Source organism: Argopecten irradians, unplaced genomic scaffold (assembly GCF_041381155.1).
Source record: "Argopecten irradians isolate NY unplaced genomic scaffold, Ai_NY scaffold_0112, whole genome shotgun sequence".
Taxonomy (NCBI): Eukaryota; Metazoa; Mollusca; class Bivalvia; order Pectinida; family Pectinidae; genus Argopecten; species Argopecten irradians.
Genome location: NW_027187579.1, coordinates 1 through 14,272, shown reverse-complemented (window position 1 = coordinate 14,272; position 14,272 = coordinate 1). Strand labels below are relative to the sequence as shown.

Here is a 14,272-nt window from a genome sequence, read left to right as displayed (position 1 = left end):
GAAGCGTTCCGAGAGAAAAATGAACATGGCGGTGACAGTTAAAGTAAGTGAGTTACACGATGTTTAAATGGAGTTTCTACAAAGTACGGGTCATGACACCTCCAAAGGAGATCGTGGATGAACACAGTTATGTGTACTGTTTACCACCACAAGCGTAGATTTTGTGATTTTGGCTTGGTTTTTGAGGTACCGATTAGAGCCGAGACAACATTTCGACCGGACAGGGAAATGTCTACCTAGCATATTTTTCGTAAATTTCCCGATTCATCAAGCCATAACTTCGTCAATACTTGGCCAATTTTGTTCATCAAGCACTCAATGGAAATATAAATTATTTCTTTTTAAGGTAAGATATCCGTCAATGGTGTATTGAACCCATTTATTAAAATAATTACGGTTTTAGAAAAATAGGTCCGTTTTTCTCGACCGCCGAGTTCATACCCTTGATACTATAATATATACATGTATACTATTGGTTAAAAATTGTCTTGCCAGGTCCCTGTGGTCTTAGATAAGATAACAACACCAAACAAATGCAAGATTTCCTGAGTAACATAATTATTATAACGTAATTAGGATGACGGCGGAAAAAAATAGACGACCCGCGTTATGAAATTATCAATTAATTTATCTTAATTAAATTGGTAAGAAGGTGATGATAAATGTGGTATTAACGGAAGTTGATAACTTTTGCGACTCCATAGAATTATCAATCTCGTTTTACATTCCCATTTTAAAACTTAAAAGTCGTTTCGGAAATCTGGTGGGCCTTTTAGTCTGTAGAAAAGGTTGATTCTTATTTATTCAAATTTTCAAACATTAAAACAAGAAATACAAATGTGCTATGTACTCTAACCTGTGTGAATGTTTATTCTTTTTTATTTCACCCTCTCTTGATGGAGAACCGTTGTTATACTATCAAAATGCTCATATTATTGTTTTCCTTTTTGCAGAATGAATGCCTCAACCATGGCAGCAACCTTGTAAAGATAGGAACGGATGCAGAAAATTCCTGGCTGAAAAATAGCCATAACATAAACAATTGATTAAAGGTAAATCAACACTCATTGACTTCTATATACATGTAGTATTTCTTATCGCCGTTTAGGCTTAATCATTTGTTTGTAACTCTGACGTTCTAGCGTAGGCCTAGTTTCGGCACACGTCACACAGGAACATGGTACATTTTTATTATTCTTCGGTAGGCAATGTTGCTTGACTAATGATACACAAGAGTCAGTAAGACGAGAGTTCATAAATATGCTTTTAAAATTGTAGAAATCTGTCCGTAATATTTGTACTTTTTGAAAAACCACCGCAGTTTAGATATATGCCTTGGCCTAGTAGGAAGCTACAGTACATTACCCCATTTGGTACACGACCCCTTTTGGTACAAAATTAGGGTTTTCCCCTCTAAAATCCTAGTTACTGTGTTTTGTTATTTATACTATTGTGATATGAAAATACAAGTATAAAATGACAATTTAAGCTCAAATTTGACTTCGATCGTCTAGATTATATTCGTATACGCCTACATCGAAATGGGCGAAATGGCCGTAAATGTTAGCAGTGGGTGCCGTTGAGCCATTCGACGGCTATTTTATGCTACATTGTTATCCGTTTTCATCAAAAGTAAACGCATTAAATGAATCTCTATATCACTAAAATTCTTCGGATAGCATTTCCATAACGATACCTCTTTTATTAGCGCAGATACGCCACTTTTCTTAGTTTAACACCGCAATTCAAAAATCCCGCTTCGCCATTTTTGTTTTTACTACCAATGCGCATGCCTCAACGTTGCTGACTAAAACGATCTACCAGGCCAGGTGCTCGGTTGGGGGTTTAATGAGATCCGGATTTATAGCAAGGATATGTATTATGTGTTGGTGTCAATTATTACTTTCTGTCTATTAATCATTAAGATTGTAAGATAACCTACATGTACACCATATGAATTTTTGTCTTAAATAAAATGAGATAATCAAACAACAGACCAGTGACATTTCCCCAAGACAATGACATACAAATGTACTCAGTACAGATACATGTAACTTAATGTAAGCAGTATCTCAGTAGATTTTTTTAAAGTGGTTCCTCAAAATTATAAAATGACTTAATCCAGGTATGACAAATTCTGCATTTCTGAAAACTGTGTTTAGGAATCAATATTGATGTACCAACCAAAATATGGTCAGTGCATAGCATCAAAACTAATATCAATGTGAGGCCATGTATACACATACATGTATAGATAATTCATATTCCAATTGCAAGTGATCCTGAATTGAACAAATGTGGATACATTTATTTTCATCTGTAACTTGTAAGAAGAAATTGTAAGAATTGTAATTGTGTGTTCAGTATTGTTGTGTTTAAATGAACCTGTACTACCTCCTTAGGCCCTATTGCATCTATTTTTTATCCACTAATGAACTTAATATGCAATTATACAGTGTACCTGCATGTATTACCTAGTACCTACAAGTATAAATGTACATGTACCAGGTATATATTGCCTGTACCTATACTATTACCATGCATACTCTATCTTGTGATTCCCAGTATTATAACTTTAAAGAAAGAACAAATTGATATATTAATGAGTGCTGTAATGTATTTACTGAAAATTAACAAGCATAATTAGGGCAATTCCAGTTATAAACTAGATCTTTTTTCTTAAAAATCATACTTAATTTCACAGTAAAACCATTTTCTGAGACATTCACGTCTTCATATAGGTTTGCATATGGCAATATGTTCCAAAATTATTGTGGTAAATGCTGAATGCTGCAGTTTTCCAATGAACAAAAGAAATTTTGTAACAGATGATGAACTCAGGAAATTAAAAAAAAAATATTATGGTTTTTACATATAGAAAAGGTATGTGTAGCCTCAAGAAATTCTTCTTAAATTATTGGGGTTTCCATACCTGCAACATAAACAAAATAGAAAATTAGACATGAAAAATTATACCAGGTACAGAGCTATTGATTATAGGGTATCTTTGTTCTATAGGGAACAAAATGCACCATGTACAGGTAAAAATACAATATTATTGCATTGACATGACCATTATGAGGACTTTTCTTAACCTCTTATTTGTGGTCTTCCAGTAAAAATGGACAGGATATATTTATATATATCATTCCCTCTATAATTTTACCATTTTACAGATAAACTCCCAAGTAAAAATGATTTACATGTAGATAAATAATTACATATAATAAGTTAACAGAAGGAAGGATATCTAGTCATTGGTGATTTGTATACCCAGTAATTGAAAAGAATGGTATTTGTTTTACCATAAAAATATCTATATATGCTATACAATAATTATACATGAATCACATGTATTTGAATCCTCTTAATAAATTAATATGGGAAAATTTATATATGTAATGTTTTGTAATGCAAACCTTTTAAAATCAATAATGGAAGATTATAACAAAATTGACAGAGTTGTAAAAAAATTAAAACAGAAGAGTATATAAATTAATTTTGTAATGTAATTTATAAAATTATCTTTAAATATCAAATATACATAATACATAAAAACGTTTTTATATATACCTACTTGTATCTATCTATGATTTTGTTTAATTTTTCATATAAATAACATTTATAAACAAGTACTCAACCTCAAGATACAGTTGCATAACAAGATTTTCAGCAAGTATGTACTATTATGCATTAGCTGTGTATTGAGGGCTAAATGAAGCCTTATCAAATTAAATAGATGCACATTATAAGGTTATATACATTTTACATACAAACAGTTCTGAACAAGCTCTTTTTCACAATATGTAATGTACACTACATGGTACAATTAATAAAATCTTATAAAACAAGATACATATCTATATATATATAATTATGTTCTATTTGCGTTATTTCTAATGCTTCATTTGGAGAATGGATACTGGATAGATCTATAGTATAGGCCTAGTTGTAATATGGACTGTTTTAGGCATGTTATTTCAAATTTTATATGCAAATGAGCAGGTGCTTGTTTCGTTTTGATAACATATTTTAAAAAGTTTTGAAAATTGGTATTTACCGGGATTATAGATTGCAGAATATTCTGAAAGAGGTATGTTCTATTTTAAATCAGTTTATATGAAGAAGTGTAGTGGATATTCCTCATATTTCAATTGTAACACCAAACCGTCTTTCAATTTCACTGAAAAATACGGGAAATGACTCGCCAGATTAGGTAGTGTTTTGAATGGCGGTACTTTTTAAATAATCGTCGGTAAATATCAAAGACAGTCACACAGAATGATGAATGAATACCACACCTTTCCATCAATGTGCATAAATTAAAATTTCAGCATATAAATCGAGAATCTCAAAGCAAAACGTCCCGTGTACCAAAAGGGGTCCGCTCGCTGTATCAAAACCGGAAGTGACGTAGTGAGGAATAAAACCGGTCTATTTTTAGCTTGCAGTTACGACGATAATTTTTTTGTGGACGTACACCCCAGAGGCAGTCCTTGTCAGAAACTGACAAACATTGAATCACAAGTAATGCATATTAAAAATATCGCAAAAAATATGTCAAATTTGTACCAAATGGGGTACGGTGACGTTACGCTTCCTAGGCAAAAGTACATGTAGGTCTAGATAAAATATTTCCTTGCGCGAAAACCGATGTTAAGATACCCAAGTTCATACCCAAGTTCATGAGCAAATGAAACCGGATTTTTAAGTAGTTTCATTGAGTCCAACTTCAGTGAAAATCGAAATATTAAAAAAAAAATCCTTAACTTCCTCGATGCTGCAGCAAGATGGGAAGCAAGATGGGAAGCAGATTGGCTTATGGCTTTCCATCCAGAAAAATGTACACTTAAGACAGTTACCCCAAAAAGAACTCCTATAAAATACAACTACATCCTACATGGCTACATTTTAGAATCTGTATCATCTGCAAAATATCTAGGGGTAACTCTCCAATCTAATCTGAAATGGAACATCCATTGTGATAACATCTAATGGCAACAAATCCCTTGGTTTCCTAAGGAGAAATTTACAAATATCAAATACTAACATTACATCCAAGGCCTATTTAGCTCTAGTAAGACCCAAACTTGAGTACAGTAGTTGTGTATGGGACTTCTACACACAACAAAACATATATATGCAACATAGAAAAAGTTCAAAGACGTGCAGCAAGGTATGTCATAAACAACTATAGAAAAACGGACAGTGTAACACACATGATAAATACTCTCAACTGGCCACTACTGTCACAAAGGCGTCTAAAATCTCGCCAAGTAATTTTCTATAAAATCATCCACTGTCACTTAGCAGTTCCTACCATCAACACTCTCGTCCCTATCATCAGCAACACACGCAAAGCAAACAACCAACATTTTCGCCAAATATCTACTTCTACTGACATTCTCAAATGGTCTTTCTTTCCGCACACTATAATCCAATTGAACGCCCTTCCTGCTTCCAATGTTGACACTCCTATTGCAGATTCATTCCGAGATCAGCTGACACCAGCTGTTCTCACATCTCTCCACTATTAACTTCCTACTTTGTATTTACATGTAGTTTTACATATATAATTTAAAAATAACAAAAAGAATTAAGTTTTAAATTCTGGGTCCCCCCCACGCACTCCAGGTAATATTCTTTGTCAAGAAGGTCTGGTGATATTAAAAGAAGAAGAACTTCTGTAATGATGATTCTATGAGGGAATACTTTACAATCAAGAAATGTTGGTGAAACTGGGCCTCAACCAGTCAGAAGCGACGTATCAAAAGACAAAAATTGTATATATATATATGTTTTTTTTTTGTTTTTTTTATTCGACAAGGAAAGCCTTGGATCGGAGCATACACTAATACCCGATCTGTCTGGTTTTGGGTGTCAGACAACTCGAGAGTCACATACACCGACTGGCTTCCGGGTCAACCTAATGATTGGGGTGGTAATGAAGATTGTGCTCAGTTTTATGTTCCTGGGAATGCTTGGAATGATTTGGATTGTACACTGAATATGCCATACTTTTGCGAAAAAGAAGGTTAGTACAAGATGAAATTTCGACATATATTTCTAAATAAACGGGAAAGTAAATATCATTAATTACTCGGTATCTATATATAAATAAATAACATGTCAATTAAAGAATATCAAAAATACAATATTAGTGATAGTCATTGAATAACACAATAAATACAGTTGGGGCAAATTTCTTTTACTGCATAATAAACAAAGTTATTCAATATCAGTAAGATGAATTCATTTATAGAGAGAACATTAAAACCAATATCTCTCTCAGTTATAGTTTATCATTGCACGGCCTACAGTTTATAATAGAATTATGGTATTATTTTGTTATGATATACATTTTTGATCTATAGTATTGTGATTATGTTTTTTACCTTATTCTTGTTATTATATATACCATGTGTTCACATTACTAACCATACGACGTGTGACTACGTTGAGTATTCTGTTGACTTACGTTACTATGTACAGGGAGTGATCTCTGTTCATGTCCCGCTCTAACATTACCGCCAAGCTTATAGATTATCCTATTAAAGATAATGAAGTGTTTATATTTTCATTTCGCTTGTTTTATGAAATATTATGAATGTATGCATCATATTTACATTTGTTTTATTCAAGTAACGATTGATGTACATGTTATACTGTAATGAATAAAAGAAAGATAACAAATAATGTTTATATCATATTAATCAATTATGAACCATAAAATAAGGTTTATCTTATTGTCACTCGACCTTATATGTTAAGGATAATATGGTTTGCTTCTTTGAATGTATATTTTGTTTAATGAAATGTTGAATGTATATTTTGTTTAATGAAATGTTGAATGTATGTTTTGTTTTATCAAATGTTGAATGTATGTTTTGTTTAATGAAATGTTGAATGTATGTTTTGTTTTATGAAATGTTGAATGTATGTTTTGTTTTATGAAATGTTGAATGTATGTTTTGTTTAATGAAATGTTGAATGTATGTTTTGTTTTATGAAATGTTGAATGTATGTTTTGTTTTATGAAATGTTGAATGTATGTTTTGTTTAATGAAATGTTGAATGTATGTTTTGTTTAATGAAATGTTGAATGTATGTTGTGTTTTATGAAATGTTGAATGTATGTTTTGTTTTAAGAAATGGTATAAATATCTGTCATCAACATTTTAATTGTTTCTCCTTACGATTGGTACTTAACCGAATTAACGTGTACAAAATAAATATTTATTTCTGTTCATGTCATAACAATCTTTGATCATGAAACATTATCGTTCACATCTATATCATGAAAATGCTGAAAAATGTTTGTCATTCAAACACATAGAAACCAAGGTTAAGTTGCATTGCCGGTTTTGATTGTCTAAACTATAAGTAAGTTTATTTCAGTACGAACCTACTGAGGAATGTACGGATCAAAATTATTTTTACGAGTTGATGTTCTCTTATTTAATGTTTATTCTTCTTGTGAATTTCTGAATATCGAGATAATCTTACAAAATCGTTATACTTGTCAGATAAAATGTTCATATCTGGAAATAACTTAATATAAATCATACGTATTCAAATTAAGAGATAAAAGACTTATTTAATAGATGTGAGATTATTTAATATTTCGAAATAATTAGTTATCTAACTTGTTTACAGAGTGACAGTTAAGTGGAATCGATGTGCAACAGCGAAAACAAAAAGCATTGGAGTTTCGAGCATCGAATGGGTAAGTTAGCAAAACAGATCATCTAGCCATATGATTGATGTGGTTTCAGTTTACATGGAACTGTTTAGTACTATTGTTGTTATTATTTTTTTTATCAATTTTAGTGTTCGATACCTCGTAAAAGATGACTAAACAGATCATGCTGATAATGCGGCGCGTATTCCATCTGCTTGTACGATGTCTACCCTAGTTACTCATGACCAAAGTTTTAAGTGGTATGTATATATATTTATTTTCATCTATCAAAATAGTTTTTTATATACTTTATCCATAGTGCAAAGTTCTAATATTTTAATAATATCAATATGTGAGTTATTAAAATATTTAACTTTTAGAATTTTTGAAGAATAAGAAAGTTTTTTAAATCCAACACAGGCGTCATGTGTCAGAATCTTGCATCACAGACTTGAGATGTAAGGCATGTACTAGTTTACTGTGTACAAATATAGGTCATCCCGGTCTTATACAAAACTAGGTCTAGGTCAAGCTTCGATCTCAAACTTAAGCAGGCTATGTGGTCTTCATAACTAACAGTACGTTTACATGTATATTATCGAATGGGTTTAACTTTTGCTCTTAGAATATGCTTTTATACACAGTATACCAATCACAAATGGTTCTAGATTATTCAAAGTTAGTTTTAACATTTTCCGTTTATTTTTCAGTAGATCAAATGTTACAGTGGAAATATTTTGGATTACTCAATCCATACAGGACACGTGCTGTAATCGACAAATCTAACCGTGTTTGGTGGTACAATATAGAATAAGAAGATGAAGATATGGCGCTGTTCAAATAGAGTGAAATGTGAAATGAAATCTGTGAAAATTCCTTACACGAGGAATCCATTCTTTATGGGCTATTAAAACATCTGCGTTGTTTTTTTTATACCTTGAGGATGTTTTTGTAAGTCGCCTGTCGATAACATTAGCAAACGTCCATGTACATCAGCCAGGAAAATTGAAGGTTTAAGCGGTGGTGGAAAGCAAGAATTCCCAGAGAAAAAAAACCCATCGAACTCGAATTAGTATTTGTTAACTGCCCCCTGAGGGTTTCATACTCGCTACCCAAGGACGTCAGGACACTATGGTAAACAGACGAGAGCCTATACACATTCTGTAATAAGTTAAATATTAGACTATTATACCATACGATACCATAAATGGCGCTCGAATCTTCTAGACACTTCTAGATTCTCTAAGTGGTTTTTTTCAGTAAAATATCTCCAAATCGATTGAATTTTGTTTGCAACAAAACAATGATAAAATTACAAAAGTGAATTCTTCAAAGCAAGTTTATTTTTCATGCACACTAGAAGTTCCATAGAATGCAGACTAGTGTTGAATGTTTTTAGTCCATAATACAGTCTGTACATAACAATACTTACAAATTTATATATAAAAGTAGAATGACGCTCACCATACATACCAATCATAAAACTTCTACAACAAATCTCTCTCGGTTTCGATTTGTTTATAATGTTTTTATTTATGTACATTGTAAATCTGTAATCTTCATATTAAACTTTTCAAACCATGGTTATCCTATATTATTCCTTACAAATGCTTAGCTATACAATATCTGGATTTCAACATGGAATAATGAATAAATTAGTCTTTACATTGAATTTTGTTTTTGATATACTGAATGATGGGTGTAGCCAATTCTTAACACCCCCACCCCCCACTTATTTATAATATGGAAGGTGTATTGATATACAAAACAGAATAAAAACACAAACCTGACTAAACATTTTCTTGGCATAAAAAATCCAAAAATTCTTTAAAATTTTTTATAATATCATTGACACTAGAAAGACACAACTGGTGATTTTTTCTGTTACAGATCTTAATTGATCCTTACTTATGTGTGAACCTAAATTTAACAATTTGTTTTCTTTATCAAAAGCTGTTGTGTTATGATGACCAATAAAATATACACATTGCACACTAATGATTGTGTCACAAATTTACAGATACCTCAACAAGCATTTAATTCATTCAGACAAACAAGAAGTTTCATTCACTTTGACAGACGGCTATTAAACGTTTTAATGATAATCAGACAAACAAGAAGTTTCATTCACTTTGACAGACGGCTATTAAACGTTTTAATGATAATCAGACAAACAAGAAGTTTCATTCACTTTGACAGACGGCTATTAAACGTTTTAATGATAATCATCTTTATCTTTAAACACAACTTTACAGAACTGTAAGAACTTGTCCATGATTTCTTGTTTTATAAACTTTACAGAACTGTAAGAACTTGTCCATGATTTCTTGTTTTATAAACACAAAGTAAATAACAGAAGGACAGGTATAACCAATGTGATAGCACTCTCACTAATACTTATATATAGTAAATAAAATCACCACAAAGTAGCACACAGGAAGCAGAATTCTTGTTTTATCACAGTTAAGGACTTGTCATGATTTCTTGTTTTTTACAGAACGTAGAATTTCTTGTTTATAAACACAAAGTAGATAACAGAAGGTATTTTTCTCACTAATACTTAATTTTGTAGACACAGGAAGCTTTCATCACAGTTAAGGACTGCTTACAGTATTAAAGAACCATTAAAGGTATATCAAAATACAATTTCACTACTGGAACAGTATTAAAAACTACCATTAAAGGTATATCTCAATTAGTACGCTCAATTAAAAATTTTGTACTAATTTATTTAATTGGAAACCAGTCAAATACTTAAAATCATGTTAAAATACTACTTTCATTGCTATTAAATTACAGTTTAATGGCTGAAATCATGTCAAAATGACATTAAAGAAATCAAATATATCTAACAGCATTGAAAATGTCATTAAAATTTGTAGATTTCTTTTTTAATGGCAAATTTAATGGATATTAAATTTATTTAATAACAATTAAATATATTGATTACTTGCTTGTTTATGTTCATGGCCATTACTAACAATCAGTAATTGCCATTAAAAATCGACAGAAACTTAAACCATTAAAAATATTGTATTTAATGGTTATATAATTATATCAAATATTTCAAATGAAAGAGAACCTTTTAATTACCATTAAAATATATGGCTAGATGTAAAAATTGTCTTCCAATTGCAAATTCACTCATGACCATGATATGTGAAAAAAATTAATGGTAATTAAAATTCATCCTCATCGTCTGCTTAATTTTCTCAGTATACATGTTTTGACTATTAAATATTCCAAACTTGATACTATAAGTCAGCTGTTCCATTTGCTAATCACAATATTTCTCTCAGATATTATTTTGAAGAATAAAGCTAGTTGAAAACTGAACATACTTAGTGTTGTTTTTACCAAGAGTTCTCTCGGACGTTTTACAATGTAAACATATCTGGCCTTAGTATGCAGGTTTTTTCATGCTGTCGAGAAACCACAAACATCGATCTTCAACAGCAGTTACCAAAGGGTGTGATAATTCTTTTGTTAGAAGAAATGAACTTCTATCCCTTTTCTTTTCAAACAATTCATCACAAGCAGCTTGATTGTTTTGATGAACAAACCACAGAGCTGTGTCTTTGTCAAATTTAACATCATTTATCCAAGTTATAAATGCTAAAGTGTCTGTTTGAGATTCACCAACAGTCTTGTGCTCTATAAAATATTGAATTCTCCCAAACTCTACAAATTTGCCAGACACAACTTTTTGATGCTGAAATCCTCTGTCCATTTCACAATATACATAAGATGATGAAGTACGCGCAGATTTTAACTCCCTGCTCTCACAAGTATATACTTGAATACGGTTAGTGTCTGCATCTGTTTCCTTATGATAGAAATATTTGTGTGTTGTACATGACTCACAAAGTAGTTTCTTACATCCTTTATGTAAAGATTTAAGATGTCTCCTTCCTAAATGACAGGTTTCCTTCTTTTGATGAAGAGAATCAAGTGTTTCTTCATTTTCGTTTTCCATACTACTTTCCAAATGAGGAACTAAGGAATCCCATAGATTTTGGAGCACGCCCAGATGACAGCATGTAATGACACCAGTCGTGAAGTAGAAAGGTTTCAATAGCAGTAGCCTCTGGGTATCTCATGTTTGTCACACGTTTACAAATCCATGAATTAAACCTCTCAAACACGAACATCCACGTTCCGTAAACGGGGCCATATCTTCTTATTCCATCCGGAATGTGGTGCAGGATATGTGTTGTGATATTTTGCAAGTAAGTCGGAAAGTTCATTTCAAGAAGAGCTAGAGCTTTATTTAGCTTGACTTCCAAAAGGTCAACCTCCTCTACAGATATCTTTTCACTGCATAAATCTGTGATACAGTCAAAAAGCAAATATAATGTGTCCCTACATCTTTTTTCGAGGGTATCTTTTAAACAAAACTTCAGAATACCATGGGTCGCCAGCTGTTTCCAGTCATGGGATTTTAAACAGCAAGGATTACTGATGAATGAAGAAGGCTTAAGTCCAAATCCTACTGGTACACGTATATTTTCAGCTCGTTGATCAATCTTTAATTCAGATTTAGTCAATAAAAATGGAAGATTATCAGGAATCTTTTGTTCACCTTCTTTATCACTACCACTGACCCTATGATTTTGTTTAGATTTTTTAGGATGGGAACCACTTTGTCCGCATGCAAGTGTTCTCTTGCCCTTTGACCTGATACCCGTTACCACTGATTCATCATGATAATAAGATCCAGGTAAAGGAGCAGTGTTTTATGAAGAGATTGATCTGTGCAAAATATGCAGTCGATTATTTTCCTTTTCAGCAGCCACAATTTTTGATAAATCTACTTTGTGTCCCGTAACCAGTTTCATAACATTTTGCACAACATCCTTAACAGTATGACATGCGTCAGGCTTGCTTTCAGTGATTCTGTTATGTCCTGGCAAACAAGATAATGCATAATCCTTCTTACATCCTGTCGCAGAAGCCACACATGCAGCTTGCGTTTTATTTTTTGCTTTTTCATATGCCTTTCGATACGAAGATTATGTTTCAATGGAACGTTGCTTTGGTTTGTCAGACTTGTCTTCCCTGTTTTTCTACGAAGTTGACAATATCCTTACGTAACAAGTCGGACTTGTGCAAATATGATCTGTTAGAAAGGTAAACAACTTTATCAAGATGTGGACATCTTTTTCCACGAACAAAACACCAATGGCATCCAACCAAGCTACCACTTCCATGTTGATGAAACACTTTACTAAGACCTGGGTAATCCAAAATGTATAGCAACAATTTGATTTTTATGTCCACAGGAGCATTGTTATAGGCACAATATGTTTTACATCCTGTTAAAAACAACAGTTCATCAATAAGTATTTCTAAGAAAGGATCAAAATTGGTAGTCTCTCCTTTTCCGTTTCCTGGTATAATTCCAACCAGGTTAATATTTCCAAACGAGTTCCTTACATGCCTGGGAAGATTAAGTAAAGTAAGCATAATGGGAGTCATTGAATATTGTATTCCAATATTATGATATGGGTTAACACCGTCTAGGTCAAGTGCATATGACAAACCAGCTTTGTTGCCTTCAAAATAACCTTCCTTGGAATAGACTTCACCCCAGGTGGAAGAATGGTGAACATCCCACATACATGTATCTGTTTCTTCTTGTTGATTGCTACCAGGATGTGACAATACTAACTGTGACAAATTCACATCTCCAAAAGTCCTTGCTATCCTCGGACCAATAGGCACATATATGAATTTACGTTTAGGGATCAATCTGTTAGATGTAGTCTTGACAAATCGATCTTCGTTGCATACAGGGCATTTTTGAAGACTGGCATATGAATATTTTGGACTATCTCTAAATACTACACAATCTTTTGGGCACACGCTGAATACTTTCTTCTTCACAATGAATGGATCGACCAGTTTCCTTGCCTGATGGTATGAAGATGGTAAAATGTCTTCTGTATCATTGAGAATGATTTTCTGGACATGTAAATTATGAGTAAACATGCGTTTACTCGCAGAAGGATGAGAAACAAACATGTTAAATTGTAAAGTCAACCATTGCAATAAAGTCAAGTTTGCATTGGGAATTTGTTTTGCGGACTGCAATATCACTTTCATAAAGTTGTGTATCATAATTACAGCACCACTCATTTGATTTCATATTGTCATCATCTGTGACCGTTTCATCTTCACTTTCATCACTGGTCTCTGATGATGATGATGATGATGATGGTGGTGGTGGTGGGTTTGCTGTTTCAAGTGTTGGTGAGTATCTTTCATGATTGCTTTCACATGGTTTAGTCTCTGGTTCAAACCTGAACAAAAAAAAATAAAGAAAAAAATTAGTTTTTCCTTTCCAGATTATATTTCCATCAAATTTAAACAAGGGGCCTATACACACATGCACCATGCTTGTCTTATTCATCTAGTTATGATATTATTTATTATTGCACACTAAATGACTTAGAAATTGTTTACCAGCTGGTTACGCATATGGATCTATTATTAGAAAAAATGATACCTTAGTTTTGACTGACATCTATCAGAATCTTACAAGAAAGAAGTCATAATCAGGACAAGCCTTTATTTTCATTAACTATTCAG

At 32.4% G+C, this 14,272-nt stretch overlaps 1 long non-coding RNA gene and 1 pseudogene across 1 annotated transcript; one reads left to right on the top strand and one right to left on the bottom strand.

Moving 5' to 3' along the window:
- The first annotated feature begins 624 nt into the window (after nt 1-624).
- Nucleotides 625-9,263, top strand: LOC138311786 (uncharacterized). The gene is made up of 4 exons (XR_011206741.1): nt 625-1,052; nt 5,828-7,726; nt 7,831-7,941; nt 8,392-9,263. It is a non-coding gene; the product is annotated as an uncharacterized lncRNA (long non-coding RNA).
- A 1,320-nt stretch (nt 9,264-10,583) lies between these two features.
- LOC138311787 (uncharacterized) lies at nt 10,584-13,960 on the bottom strand (annotated as a pseudogene).
- Nucleotides 13,961-14,272: the final 312 nt, after the last annotated feature.